This window comes from Capra hircus (genome assembly GCF_001704415.2).
Source record: "Capra hircus breed San Clemente chromosome X unlocalized genomic scaffold, ASM170441v1, whole genome shotgun sequence".
Classification (NCBI taxonomy): domain Eukaryota; kingdom Metazoa; phylum Chordata; class Mammalia; order Artiodactyla; family Bovidae; genus Capra; species Capra hircus.
Window position 1 is genome coordinate 2,391,435 of NW_017189517.1, and position 12,738 is coordinate 2,404,172.

The following is a 12,738-nucleotide window of genomic DNA, read 5'->3' on the forward strand; positions in this document are numbered from 1 at the left end:
GCTTTATTGACTATGCCAAAGCCTTTGTGTGGATCACAGTAAACTGTGGAAAATTCTGAAAGAGATGGGAATACCACACTACCTAACCTGCCTCTTGAGAATTCTGTATGCAGGTCAGGAAGCAACAGTTAGAACTGGACATGGAACAACAGACTGGTTCCAAATAGGAAAAGGAGTATATCAAGGCTGTATATTGTCACCCTGCTTATTTAACTTATATGCAGAGTACATCATGAGAAATGCTGGACTGGAAGAAACACAAGCTGGAATCAAGATTGCCGGGAGAAATATCAATAACCTCAGAGATGCAGAAGACACCACCCTTATGGCAGAAAGTGAAGAGGAGCTAAAAAGCCTCTTGATGAAAGTGAAAGAGGAGAATGAAAAAGTTGGCTTAAAGTTCAACATTCAGAAAACAAAGATCATGGCATCCGGTCCCATCACTTCATGGGAAATAGATGGGGAAACAGTGGAAACAGTGTCAGACTTTATTTTTTGGGACTCCAAAATCACTGCAGATGGTGATTGCAGCCATGAAATTAAAAGACGCTTACTCCTTGGAAGAAAAGTTATGACCAACCTAGACAGTATATTCAAAAGCAGAGATATTACTTAGCCAACTAAGGTCCATCTAGTCAAGGCTATGGTTTTTCCTGTGGTCATGTATGGATGTGAGAGTTGGACTGTGAAGAAGGCAGAGTGCCGAAGAATTGATGCTTTTGAACTGTGGTGTTGGAGAAGACTCTTGAGAGTCCGTTGGACTGCAAGGAGATCCAACCAGTCCATTCTGAAGGAGATCAGCCCTGGGAGTTCTTTGGAAGGAATGATGCTAAAGCTGAAACTCCAGTACTTTGGCCACCTCATGAGAAGAGTTGACTCACTGGAAAAGACTCTGATGCTGGGAGGGATTGGGGGCAGGAGGAGAAGGGGGCGACAGAGGATGAGATGGCTGGATGGCATCATGGACTTGATGGACGTGAGTCTGAGTGAACTCCGGGAGTTGGTGATGGACAGGGAGGCCTGGCGTGCTGCTATTCATGGTGTCGCAAAGAGTCGGACACAACTGAGTGAGTGAACTGAACTGATATGATTTTCTTTATGCTTCTATTGATTTATTTTGGACTCCTGGCACTTACCCATTGTGGAACTTTAACAGTCTCTGTGCCAGAAAGTTTTAATCTCAAACGTGTTCTCTATTATCAGGGGGTAGCTAGGAGGCAAAAGTTAGTACACTGTTTCATGGATTGTATCAATGGGACACTAAACTCAGAGGGATTTAATTGACTCATCTAGTGTTACTAAACAAGTCAGCAGAAGATAAACTAAAAATAAGTTTTCTATTTTGAGAGATGACAATGATTTAGTTCAGTTTTGGTTTCCTGAATACTTACCCTGTTTCAGGCATTATACCATGCTAGAGCTACAGAGGAGAATAAAATAGCCCTGTATAGTGTAAAGAGTTCAGACCATCTTGGATAAAATCGATAAATATCCTTATAATTATGATTTATTGTGATAAGTGATACAATAGCAAAATAAAATGCTACAGGATCCTAGAGGAGATAAGAGAATAATGTTACCTATAAAGGTAGAAGAATTATGAAATAAGTCACAGAGAATGTAAGACTTGAGACCGAACATTTAAAAAGTGTCAGATGTCTGTAGCAAGAGGGAATGGAACAGATATTCCTGGAGAAGATGTAACCTGTACAAAGAAAAGAGTAATGCAAATCCATGTGTGGAAAGTCACTCAGTCATGTCCGACTCTTTGCAACCCCATGGACTGTAGCCTGCCAGGCTCCTCTATTCATGGAATTCTCCAGGCCCGAATACTAGAGTGGTCAGCCTTTCTCTTCTCCAGGGGGTCTTCCCAACCCAGGTCTCCTGCACTGCAGGTGAATTCTTTACTGTCTGAGCCATCAGGGAAGTCCAAGAGTACTGGAGTGGGTAGCCTATTTCTTCTCCAGTGGATCTTCCCGACCCAGGAATCAAACTGGTGTCACCTGCATTGCAGGCAGATTCTTTACCAGCTGAGCTAACAGGGAAGCTCAAAGAATGACAAAGTATCCAATGCGGCTGGGATGAAGGGTGTTGCAGAGATGGTGAGGGGGTAAGGAATGATGATTCTTACATTTGGAAATGTACGTGAAGGCAGGTGGTAGAGCTGAAGAAGTTTAGCTTTGCTGGGGAGGCTCTGTAGGGCTCAGAGCAGGACAGATGATGCGATTGTTTATTGCCTCAGTTTGATTTTCTTCTATTAATATGTCTTTTTTCCATCCTTAGTATATGAGAATTATACAGTATTCACCTTAAAGTATTATTGTGTGAATCAAGTCCTTGTTTTGAAGTTGTGGATTTTAAAATGGTGTTATCTGTAAGATATTGTGAGCTATTGTCATCATTTTTGCTTCCTTCCTCCTTCCTTCCCTTCCTTCCTATCAATGATTTAGCAAGTGTGATTTGGTAGGGGGGAAAGGAAACACCTTACTTACGTTTCCAATGTAATGTAATTCGAAATGCCCTCACTTACATTTCCGAACGTAAGAATCATCATTCCTTACCCCCTCACCATCTTTGCAACACCCTTCATCCCGGCTACACTGGATGCTTTGTCCTTCTTTGGGCTTCCCTGGAAGCTCAGCTGGTGAAGAATCCGCCTGCGATGCAGGTGACCCCAAATTAGTAAATACTGACTACACAACCATTAGTTTATTCAGGGGAAACTCTAAATTGTGAAAGATTATGGAATAAGGGAGCATTTTTGTTTTGTTATTATTATTATTTTACCTAGAGAGATAAGTCTGATCTAGATCCTTGGGTCTGGATTCAGGGCAGGAAATGGATGGCAAAGAAATTATCATGGTGGCACAGTAGCCTAAGGTTTTGGACTCTGTGTGCTCATCAAAGTATAAGCAGGTGATATAGGCATTTCTTATGGCAGGAATCACCAACTCCAGAAATAGGTTTTCCTGATAAGTAGTCTCCTCACAGCTCCCTTCATGTCCTTGTTCCTTAGACTATAGATGAAGGGGTTCATCATGGGAGTCACCACTGTATACATGACGGCAGCCACCTTATCCCTTTCTGCTGAGTAGGCAGAAGAAGGAAGAAAGTAGACCCCACTGATGGAGCCATAGAAGAGGGACACAGCTAAGAAATGGGAGCCACAAGTGGAGAGTGTTTTCCACTTCCCCTTAGCTGAACGAATCCTAAGTACAGTGCAACCAATAAGGTGATAGGAGACACAAATGAGGGTGAATGGAATGAAGATAACTGATCCCCAATCACTAGGATGGCCAAGTCGTTGATCTGGGTGTCTGAACAAGCCAGCCTTAAAATGGGTTCCAAGTCACAAAAGAAGTGTGGAATTTCTCTCTGATCACAGAAATTCAAGAGGCCCAGCAGACCAAGATGAAGTACTGAAACAAGATTACAGACAACCCATGGAGTCACTACCAACAGGGCACAACGCTTCAGACTCAGTAAGGCAGCATAGTGTAGTGGGTGACAGATGGCAATGTACCGGTCATATGCCATGGCTGCCAAGAGGAAATTGTCCAGGTCCACCAGCAACATAAAAAAGTACATTTGTGTAAGGCATCCTGCAAAGGAGATGACTGGGCTCTGGCTTTGGGTGTCTGCCAACATTTGGGGGACTGTAGTAGATGTGAAGCAGATGTTGGTGAAGGATAGATTGGCAAGGAAGAAGTACATGGGACTGTGGAGGTGGGCATCGCTGACAATAGCCAGGATGATCAGTAAATTTCCCACCATGGTAACCAGATACATGCACAAAAACAGCACAAAGATGTGCTGCTGCTGTGCTGACACCGCTGTGAGTCCCAGGAGGAAAAATTCAGAGATAGTTTGGTTTCCTTGGAGCATGATTCTTCTGCGTCTAAAAAGAGAAAAACATGTGACTTCACTGTAAAATGGTAACATGACACAAAAGCTAGTCAGAGGACATTGTACCATATTATAAAAGTGAATCAAGCCTTGGAACTTATTTTCTGAATCTTATTTTCTGCTTACTAAAACACAAGCTCCACCAGGGTATGAATTTCGTCTACTATGTTCAGTGCTGTGCACTAGTGCTAAAGATAGTGCCCAGAACATAGTAGGTGTTCATTAAATATTGGTTGCGTTTATACACGAATGAGTGAATAAATTAAAAAATAAATATTCTGAATGTATGACTCACTATCTTCCTGACTGTTTTCCGTGCTTTTCTAAGCCTATTTCACTGATTTTAAAATGTGGAGAATATCCACTTTATAGGATTTGTGTGAGGATGGCAAGGACGCATGTAAAATGCCTATATCTGTATTTTAGCTATTGCCTCAGAAATACTAGCTGCTATCATTCACTAATTTGGAAACATCACAGACTTTAAAGGCAAAAAGAATCCTTTAGAGAACATGTAGCTGAACCTCTGTCTTTGGGCAGTTAAGTATTCAATACGCATACAATGATTTAGCTGATCATGTTTCACTGTTCCAGAGACAAAAATGCCACACGCAACTTACAACACCTGATCCAAAATTTTATCCTTTTACTAATTAGCTCTTCCTCAAATCTTTCTGAAAACTTCCCAGTTTTTACATTTCAACAAGGAGAAATTAGTCATTACCATAAATGCTGCTGAAGTCCTGTAGGGATGTCCACTGAATTAAGCAATGCAATGGTAAGTGTTCTTAACATGACCATTTATGGTAGAGCTACCTGGGTGAAAGCCACAATGAAGAAAATTTAGGGGCAACACTTTAACAACAAGTGTTTATTGAGGGCTTACTATGTTGCAATTGCATTCAAGTGCTAAGTGCTTTATATCAATTATTTTAGTAAATATTCACCACAACTCGGTGAGCTAAGTAGGTCTATTAAAAATATGTTCCATTTGCAGATGAAGAAATCAAGAATTAAATAATTAAATAAATTTGATGCGTGATGCATAGCTAGTGTATATTCTGAGCCCAATCTGACTTCAGAGCCTTCTTGATGAACTATTAATACTATGGGTATGCTATATAACTACTATACTGCTTATGGCTTAGTGTTTGTGAAGAGCCTCACCTATGTTTTAGGCACAGAAAGGCTTGCTCAGCCAAAGTAAAAAAGCTAGTAGTTGATGGAGCTTGACTTAGAATCTTGATGCCAAAATGTTTTTGCCATCTCCGTATAAGTCCAAATGAGAGCAGATGGGCTTACAAATGGGAAGCTTTGTCTTTGCTTATTCCAATTTGTACCTTATCTATGCTGCTGTGAGATCCATGTTATTAATACACACTTGTTACTTATTCAAAAATCTGTATGTCTTCATACCACCTTTCCAGTCTAACACAACGGGATTGCCATTGTATTAATTCACCTACCTCTGCTGGTTTGCAGTTTAGCTTTGTACACTCTGAAAAAAGAGGTTAGCAGAACTAATGAATAGTTGAAGCAAAACTGCAGGAGAAATGTTGCACTTACTTAACAACACAATTTTCCCCAAGTACTGTAGCAGTTCTCATTTGCATACTAACAAATAAATGTGCTAATTATAAATCCCAGGCAGGATCAGTTTTTGTGGGACCTCTGCTAGGCAACATTTAGCTATTTCATATGTACAGAATGTACTGAAAATAATAGACTGACATATTATTATAGATTCTTCACCGATGCAGACTATATTAGAAGAATTTGACAGTCCATGTCTCTGATTTGATCTTCAAACACCGGATCAGTTAGTTCAGTTTAACTGCTTGTTCTCATCTACTCTCCCCAAGTTGGCACCATCTTTTACAACCAAACACATGAGTATATTCAGCTTTTCAACCCTTGTGTATTTAAGTCACTGATTTGGCACAATGCTTTTGTAGTGACCTTGAAGAACAAATGTTTGCATATTTGAGTCCCTCTCCGATGGAACTTACCTACATGTTTTGTGGCTGTTTCCAAAGCTTTTCATAAGCAAATAATTCCACTTCCTCAACTCAAAAATAAATGGTGATTTTCCCAGCCATAGATGCGAACATTTTCCCTTCCTAAAAACAGAAGAAGGCAGAGGAGAGGGCTGAAATAGAACTGAAAACCTCAACTGGTGGTGTTGTCCCTGCTCTTGGATTTAGAAAAAGATCACCCTAGGGCTCAGGACACAATCCTCTAGGCTACTCATTAGAAACTACTCTCAATTCCATCCCCTATGGACCAAGACCTCCCTATTGGGATATATTGATATTCACTGATTTCTCATATATTTTATTATAAATATGAATAGTTATTATACATGAATAATGTATATTAATTATATGCACTGTATAATGTATACATCCTGGACATCCTGGAATATGAAGTCAAGTGAGCCTTAGAAAGCATCACTATGAACAAAGCTAGTGGAGGTGATGGAATTCCAGTGGAGCTATCTCAAATCCTGAAAGATGATGCTGTGAAAGTGCTGCACTCAATATGCCAGCAAATTTGGAAAACTCAGCAGTGGCCACAGGACTGGAAAAGGTCAGTTTTCATTCCAACTCCAGAGAAAGGCAATGCCAAAGAATGCTCAGACTACCGCACAATTGCAGTCATCTCATACACTAGTAAAGTAATGCTCAAAACTCTCCAAGGCAGGCTTCAGCAGTACGTGAACCGTGAACTTCCAAATGTTCAAGTTGGTTTTAGAAAAGGCAGAGGAATCAGAGATCAAATTGCCAACATCCACTGGATCAAGGAAAAAGCAAGAGAGTTCCAGAAAAACATCTATTTCTGCTTTATTGATTATGCCAAAGCCTTTGTGTGGATCACAATAAACTGTGGGAAATTCTGAAAGAGATGGGAATACCACACTACCTAACCTGCCTCATGAGAAACCTGTATGCAGGTCAGGAAGCAACAGTTAGAACTGGACATGGAACAACAGACTGGTTCCAAATAGGAAAAGGAGTATGTCAAGGCTGTATATCGTCACCCTGCTTATTTAACTTATATGCAGAGTACATCATGAGAAACGCTGGGCTGGAAGAAGCACAAGCTGGAATCAAGATTGTCAGGAGAAATATCAATAACCTCAGATATGCAGATGATACCACCCTTATGGCAGAAAGTGAAGAGGAAGTAAAAAGCCTCTTGATGAAAGTGAAAGAGGAGAGTGAAAAAGTTGGCTTAAAGCTCAACATTCAGAAAATGAAGATCATGGCATCTGGTCCCATTACTTCATGGGAAATAGATGGGGAAACAGTGGAAGCAGTGTCAGACTTTATTTTTTGGGACTCCAAAATCACTGCAGATGGTGACTGCAGCCATGAAATTAAAAGACGCTTACTCTTTGGAAGGAAAGTTATGACCAACCTAGATAGCATATTCAAAAGCAGAGACATTACTTTGCCAACAAAAGTCCATCTAGTCAAGGCTATGGTTTTCCCAGTAGTCATGTATGGAGGCGAGAGTTGGACTGTGAAGAAAGCTGAGTGCTGAAGAATTGATGCTTTTGAAGTGTGGTGTTGGAGAAGCCTCTTGAGAGTCCCTTGGACTGCAAGGAGATCCAACCAGTCCATTCTGAAGGAGATCAGCCCTGGGATTTCTTTGGAAGGAATGATGCTGAAGCTGAAAATCCAGTACTTTGGCCACCTCATGTGAAGAGTTGACTCATTGGAAAACACTCTGATGCTGGGAGGGATTGGGGGCAGGAGGAGAAGGGGACGACAGAGGATGAGATGGCTGGATGGCATCACGGACTCAATGGACGTGCGTCTGAGTGAACTCCGGGAGATGGTGATGGACAGGGAGGCCTGGCGTGCTGCGGTTCATGGGGTCGCATAGAGTCAGACACGACTGAGTGACTGAACTTAACTGAACTGATAATGTATACATATAAATTATATATATATAAATCATATATATATGAATAGAAAGCAAGTTATGTCCTTGTTGTATTTTCACTTTAGTTAGAAAACTAAAATACCAGCTTTTGAAGGAAAATTTCACCTTCCTTTCTACCTAATAGTTATCTTTTGTATCTCCATATATTCCAATAGTAAACTGACTCGGGTAATATTTGGAGAGCTTTAGTAATGAAAACAACACTGCAGAGTACTTATTACATATCAGGCATTATTCTAAGCCCTTCATGTATATTAACTCAGTTGATTTATTTTCACAATAAAATTTGAGGTAGGTAAAAACATCATCCCCTTTTCACAGAGGAGGAAACTGAAAACCAAAAGGTTAAATGATTTGCCCAAGGTCATACAACTATTTGATGGCAGAACCAAGGTTCTTACCAGAAACTCTTGCTCTTGATACCATTTTCTTAATTGCTGCATTAAATTATCACTTATTAATCATGGGGCATCTTTGGAAGGGGGAAAGGCATTCTGAGAATTTGACTAAAAATATCTTTGGAAATATCACTCATATCATTCTCCGTACCCTAAATTCCAGCAAATGTCCTTACTTCCTATTTAACTCTACATCCAAACCAAGAGTTGGTGAACGTTTCACTACCGTCTTCTCTCTTCATGTTATTACGGAAGGACATGCTTCTTCTTATTGAAGGCCAATCCCTTCACCTATATTCTGGATTCCTTCCCCTATTGCCTTCCCAAGGGACTTATGTTATCAGTTAATTTCTTTCTTATACCTTCAACCAACCCTTCTCTACTGGATTTTTCTTTTGACTTTAAAACATGTTATAATTTTTCCTACATTCAAAACAAACAAAACAGACAAGTGAATCCTCCAGGATTCCTTAGCCTCCTCAGTTACTAAACAATCTTACATCTACCATTAAACACAAATGTCTTGAATTGTCTACCTTTCTGTCTCCATTTCTTCACCTCAACCCACTCCAATCTGTCTTCTGCCCCACACAACTCCACTGAAATAGCTCTTGATAAGGTCACAGTGACACCCGTGTTGCTAAATCCACCCTTCTTGGCAACTCAACAGCACTCACCTCAAATGATAGTCCTCTTTCTTTATATTGCTGTTCTGTTGTTTTTAGTTACTAAGTTTTGTCTGACTCTTTTGTGACCCTATGGACTGTAGCCTGTGAGGCTCCTCTGTCCATGGGATTTCCCAGGCAAGAATACTGGAGTGGGTTGCCATTTCCTTCTCCAGGGGATCTTCCCAACCCAGGGATCGAACCCTGGTCTCCTGCAATGGCAGGCAGATTCTTTACTGCTGTGTGTGTATATATAAATATATGTAAGTATATACACATATATGTAAGTATATACATATGTATAGGTATATAATATATATATGTATATATATTCCAGTAGTCATATATGGACATGAGAGTTGGACTAAAGAAAGCTGAGCACCGAAGAATTGATGCTTTTGAACTGTGGTGTTGGAGAAGACTCTTGAGAGTCTTTTGGACTGCAAGGAGATCCTAAAGGAAATCAGTCCTGAATATTCATTGGAAGGACTGATGCTGAAGCTGAAACTCCAATACTTTGGTCACCTGATACAAAGAACTGACTCATTTGAAAAGACCCTGATGCTGGGAAAGATTGAACAGCGGGAGGAGAAGATGACAGAGGATGAGATGGTTGGATGGCATTACCAAACTCACTTGATAGACATGAGTTAGAGTAAGCTCAGGGAGTTGGTGATGGACAGGGAAGCCTGGTGTGCTGCAGTCCATGGGATCTCAAAGAGTCGGACACAACTGAATGACTGAACTGAGCTGATAGCTGACTTACAATGTTGTTTTAGTTTCAGGTGTACAGTGCAGAGATTCAGGCATATATACATGTATATATCTATTTCTATATATTGCTCTTTAGATTCTTTTCCTTTATTGGTTATTGCAAAATATTGAGTACAGTTCTCTGTGCTGTACAGTAGGTCCTCTTTCTTGATGTACCCTCTTTTGTTGGATGTTGAGAACCCTGAATCCCCTGGTTTTCCTTCTATCTCTTTAACCACTCTGTCCATCTCCTTTCATGGCTGTCCCATATAACCTTCAAATGTTGTGTTGTGATGTCACAGAATTTTTATTTGCTCACTCTATTCTATCCTTAGAATAAAATTATCCATTTTCATTACTTCAGTTAAATCTTTATGTTGATGATTCTGTTTCCTTTCTTTAATTAGCTCTCTCTCTGAGCCCTGGAATCATATGCCTAACTGTTTGTTATAAACACTTCTATATCTCATAAGCACCTCAAATTCAGCATTTTCAAATCCATACTCATTGTCTACCCACACCACTGCTGAAACCAATTTCGGCCCTGTTCCATTATTCCTTACCTCAGTAAAATGTAACGTCATTGATTTTTGTCATGTTTTTTAAACTTCCATCTTTATTTCTTAAGATCTCATTATTTAAGTCTTGTAGATTCCCCATCTTAAATATCTCTCAAATGTGTTTCTCCATCACCCTTTTGGAAGCCATCACCACATTTCTATCTCTACTTTTGTTCCTTCCAAACAGTTTTAAGGCTGATACTCTTCAGTGACTTCGTAGTCCTCTTAGTTTATGGCCCAGAATTACAATGCCTGGCCTTCTTCTGAATTCTCATGCTGTACCACTTTCCCCTTCTTTCAGTTTCTTGAGAGTCCCAAATTCCTTCTTGCCTTATTGTTTTTTCATATGTTTATATTTTCTTTCTGAAGGAAATACCCTCTATATTTGGCTAACATGTTTTTACTTTGGGTCTCAAAAAAAAAATTTTTTTTTGGCTCCACTGAGCAGCATGCAGGATCTTAGTTTCCTGAACAGGGATCAAACCCAAGCCCCTTGCAATGGAAGCACAGAGTCTCAGCCACTGAACCACAAGGGAAGCCCTTTCAGGTTTCAATTTAAATTCTCCTTCTGAAGGTATACCTTCTCTGATCTCTCAAACCTATGTAAAATCCTTGCAGTGACATCCGATAGCCACCTATATATCTCCCATAAATAGTACTTTGAGTACTTATTTTTCCTGTTATTCTATAAATTCTATAAGTACAGGAATATGTCTAACTACTGCTGCATTCTCAATGCTTAGCAAAGTGCATGACAAATTGTTCGTGCTCAATAATTTGTGAATGATTGAATTAATTGTGAAAGTCTCTCCACCATGTTTGACTCTTTGCAACCCCATGGACTATACAGTCAATGGAATTCTCCAAGCCAGAATACTGGAGTAGGTAGCCTATCCCTTCTCCAGCAGATCTTCCTGACCCAGTAATTGAACCAGGGTCTCCTGCATTGCAAGCGGATTCTCTACCAACTGAGCTATAAGGGAAGTAGAAGAATAGAAATTATTTATGGAACATTTAATTTGGGGTGGGAGTAGAGATCAAGGAGGGCTTCCCAGGTGATGCTAGTGGTAAAGAACCCACCTGCCAATGCAGGAGACATAAGATACCCAGGTTCAGTCCCTGGGTTGGGAAGATCCCCTGGAGGAGGGCACGGCAACCCACTCTGGTATTCTTGCCTGGAGAATCCCATGGACAGAGGAGTCTGGCGGGTGACAGTCCATGCGGTCGCAAAGAGTCAGACACGACTGAAGTGACTTAGCATGCACATAGAGTTCATGGAAGACATTAAAGAGAAAATAGGTTTAAAAATATGTGTTGCATAATGAAATGAAGGATGAGATTGAGGCATTCTAGCAACTTGAAACGTAATTTTTAGATATCGGTGGGGAAATGTGAGTCCTCAAAGTACAAGACAAGTGCAGTTAACTTAGAGTTGCCCAGTGTGGGCTGTGAACAAGGGAGAAAGGGGTAGAAGGTAAGATTAGAAAGTAATAGGTTGAGTATGGTTGTGAAGGTTTTGTGTATAACATATAATTAATGATGCTTGGCAGCATCTAAGAGGAATAGCAAGAGTCTTTTTGTGCCATGGGAAATTCAGAGATCAGAGCTGACTGATAGGTACTGGGGAAGAACTAACATCAGAAATACAAAGCAAAATAGCTATAATTCTTCCTTTCCTTGGTGGCTCTACCTCTCTGTTTGGAGAGGAAATCTGACTCCCTATTTCTAGTGACCAGAGGCCATGTATCGGGCTTGCATAACTTTCCAAGTCACTGGAGAAAGGGCAGAGTTAGTTATAAAGACTGAGGAATGAGGAGTCGTGTCACTCTATAGTAAACATATCAGCACAATTCCGTGGGCCCATAGAAAAACAGTTTCTCCTCATACCTCTTTTGTGTCTCTTTTTCAATTTGGTAAATCACATCCCAAATGTCATTGGATTGTCCATTTTCCCAGGAGACTTGGACTTTCCTAGAGGAGATTTGTAAGTCTTCAGGCAATTGGTATGCAGCATTGTAATGTCTGATTCTTTTAAGGGACATATTTGGAAACAGAGAACAGTGACGCTGACCTTTTCTCTGAGAAGCTGCCTTTGCAAACGTCATAGCAAATGCGTTTAGGAATTGCTCATTTGTGGGGGTTGTTCAGTGGCTGGGGAAGGAAAGTGTCCTGGGAATTGACAATAGCAGCCAAACAGTACAGAAAAGAGCAGGGATGTTCAGATATGATGAATGGAGTCATTTTAGTTTTGAAAAGATTGATGCTTCCTCCTTTGGAGGATGGATCCATACCCTTAAATTCTTAAGTGTATGTTTGTTTGTTTGAAACAGAGGATCATAAACATGGCCAGGGTTTCAGTTGCACTTATATTCTCAACTTCCTGAGTGGCCTTTGGAAAACCCTTTCTCTGGGTATTAGTTTTATTCTCTGTAAAATGAGTGAGTTAGACTAAATTATCTCTATGCTCCCTTCCCACTCTGACATTTGACAATTCTATGATTTATA

At 40.3% G+C, this 12,738-nt stretch overlaps 1 pseudogene; it reads right to left on the bottom strand.

The window, feature by feature from the left end:
* Positions 1-2,944: 2,944 nt before the first annotated feature.
* Positions 2,945-3,885, bottom strand: LOC102181194 (annotated as a pseudogene).
* Positions 3,886-12,738: the final 8,853 nt, after the last annotated feature.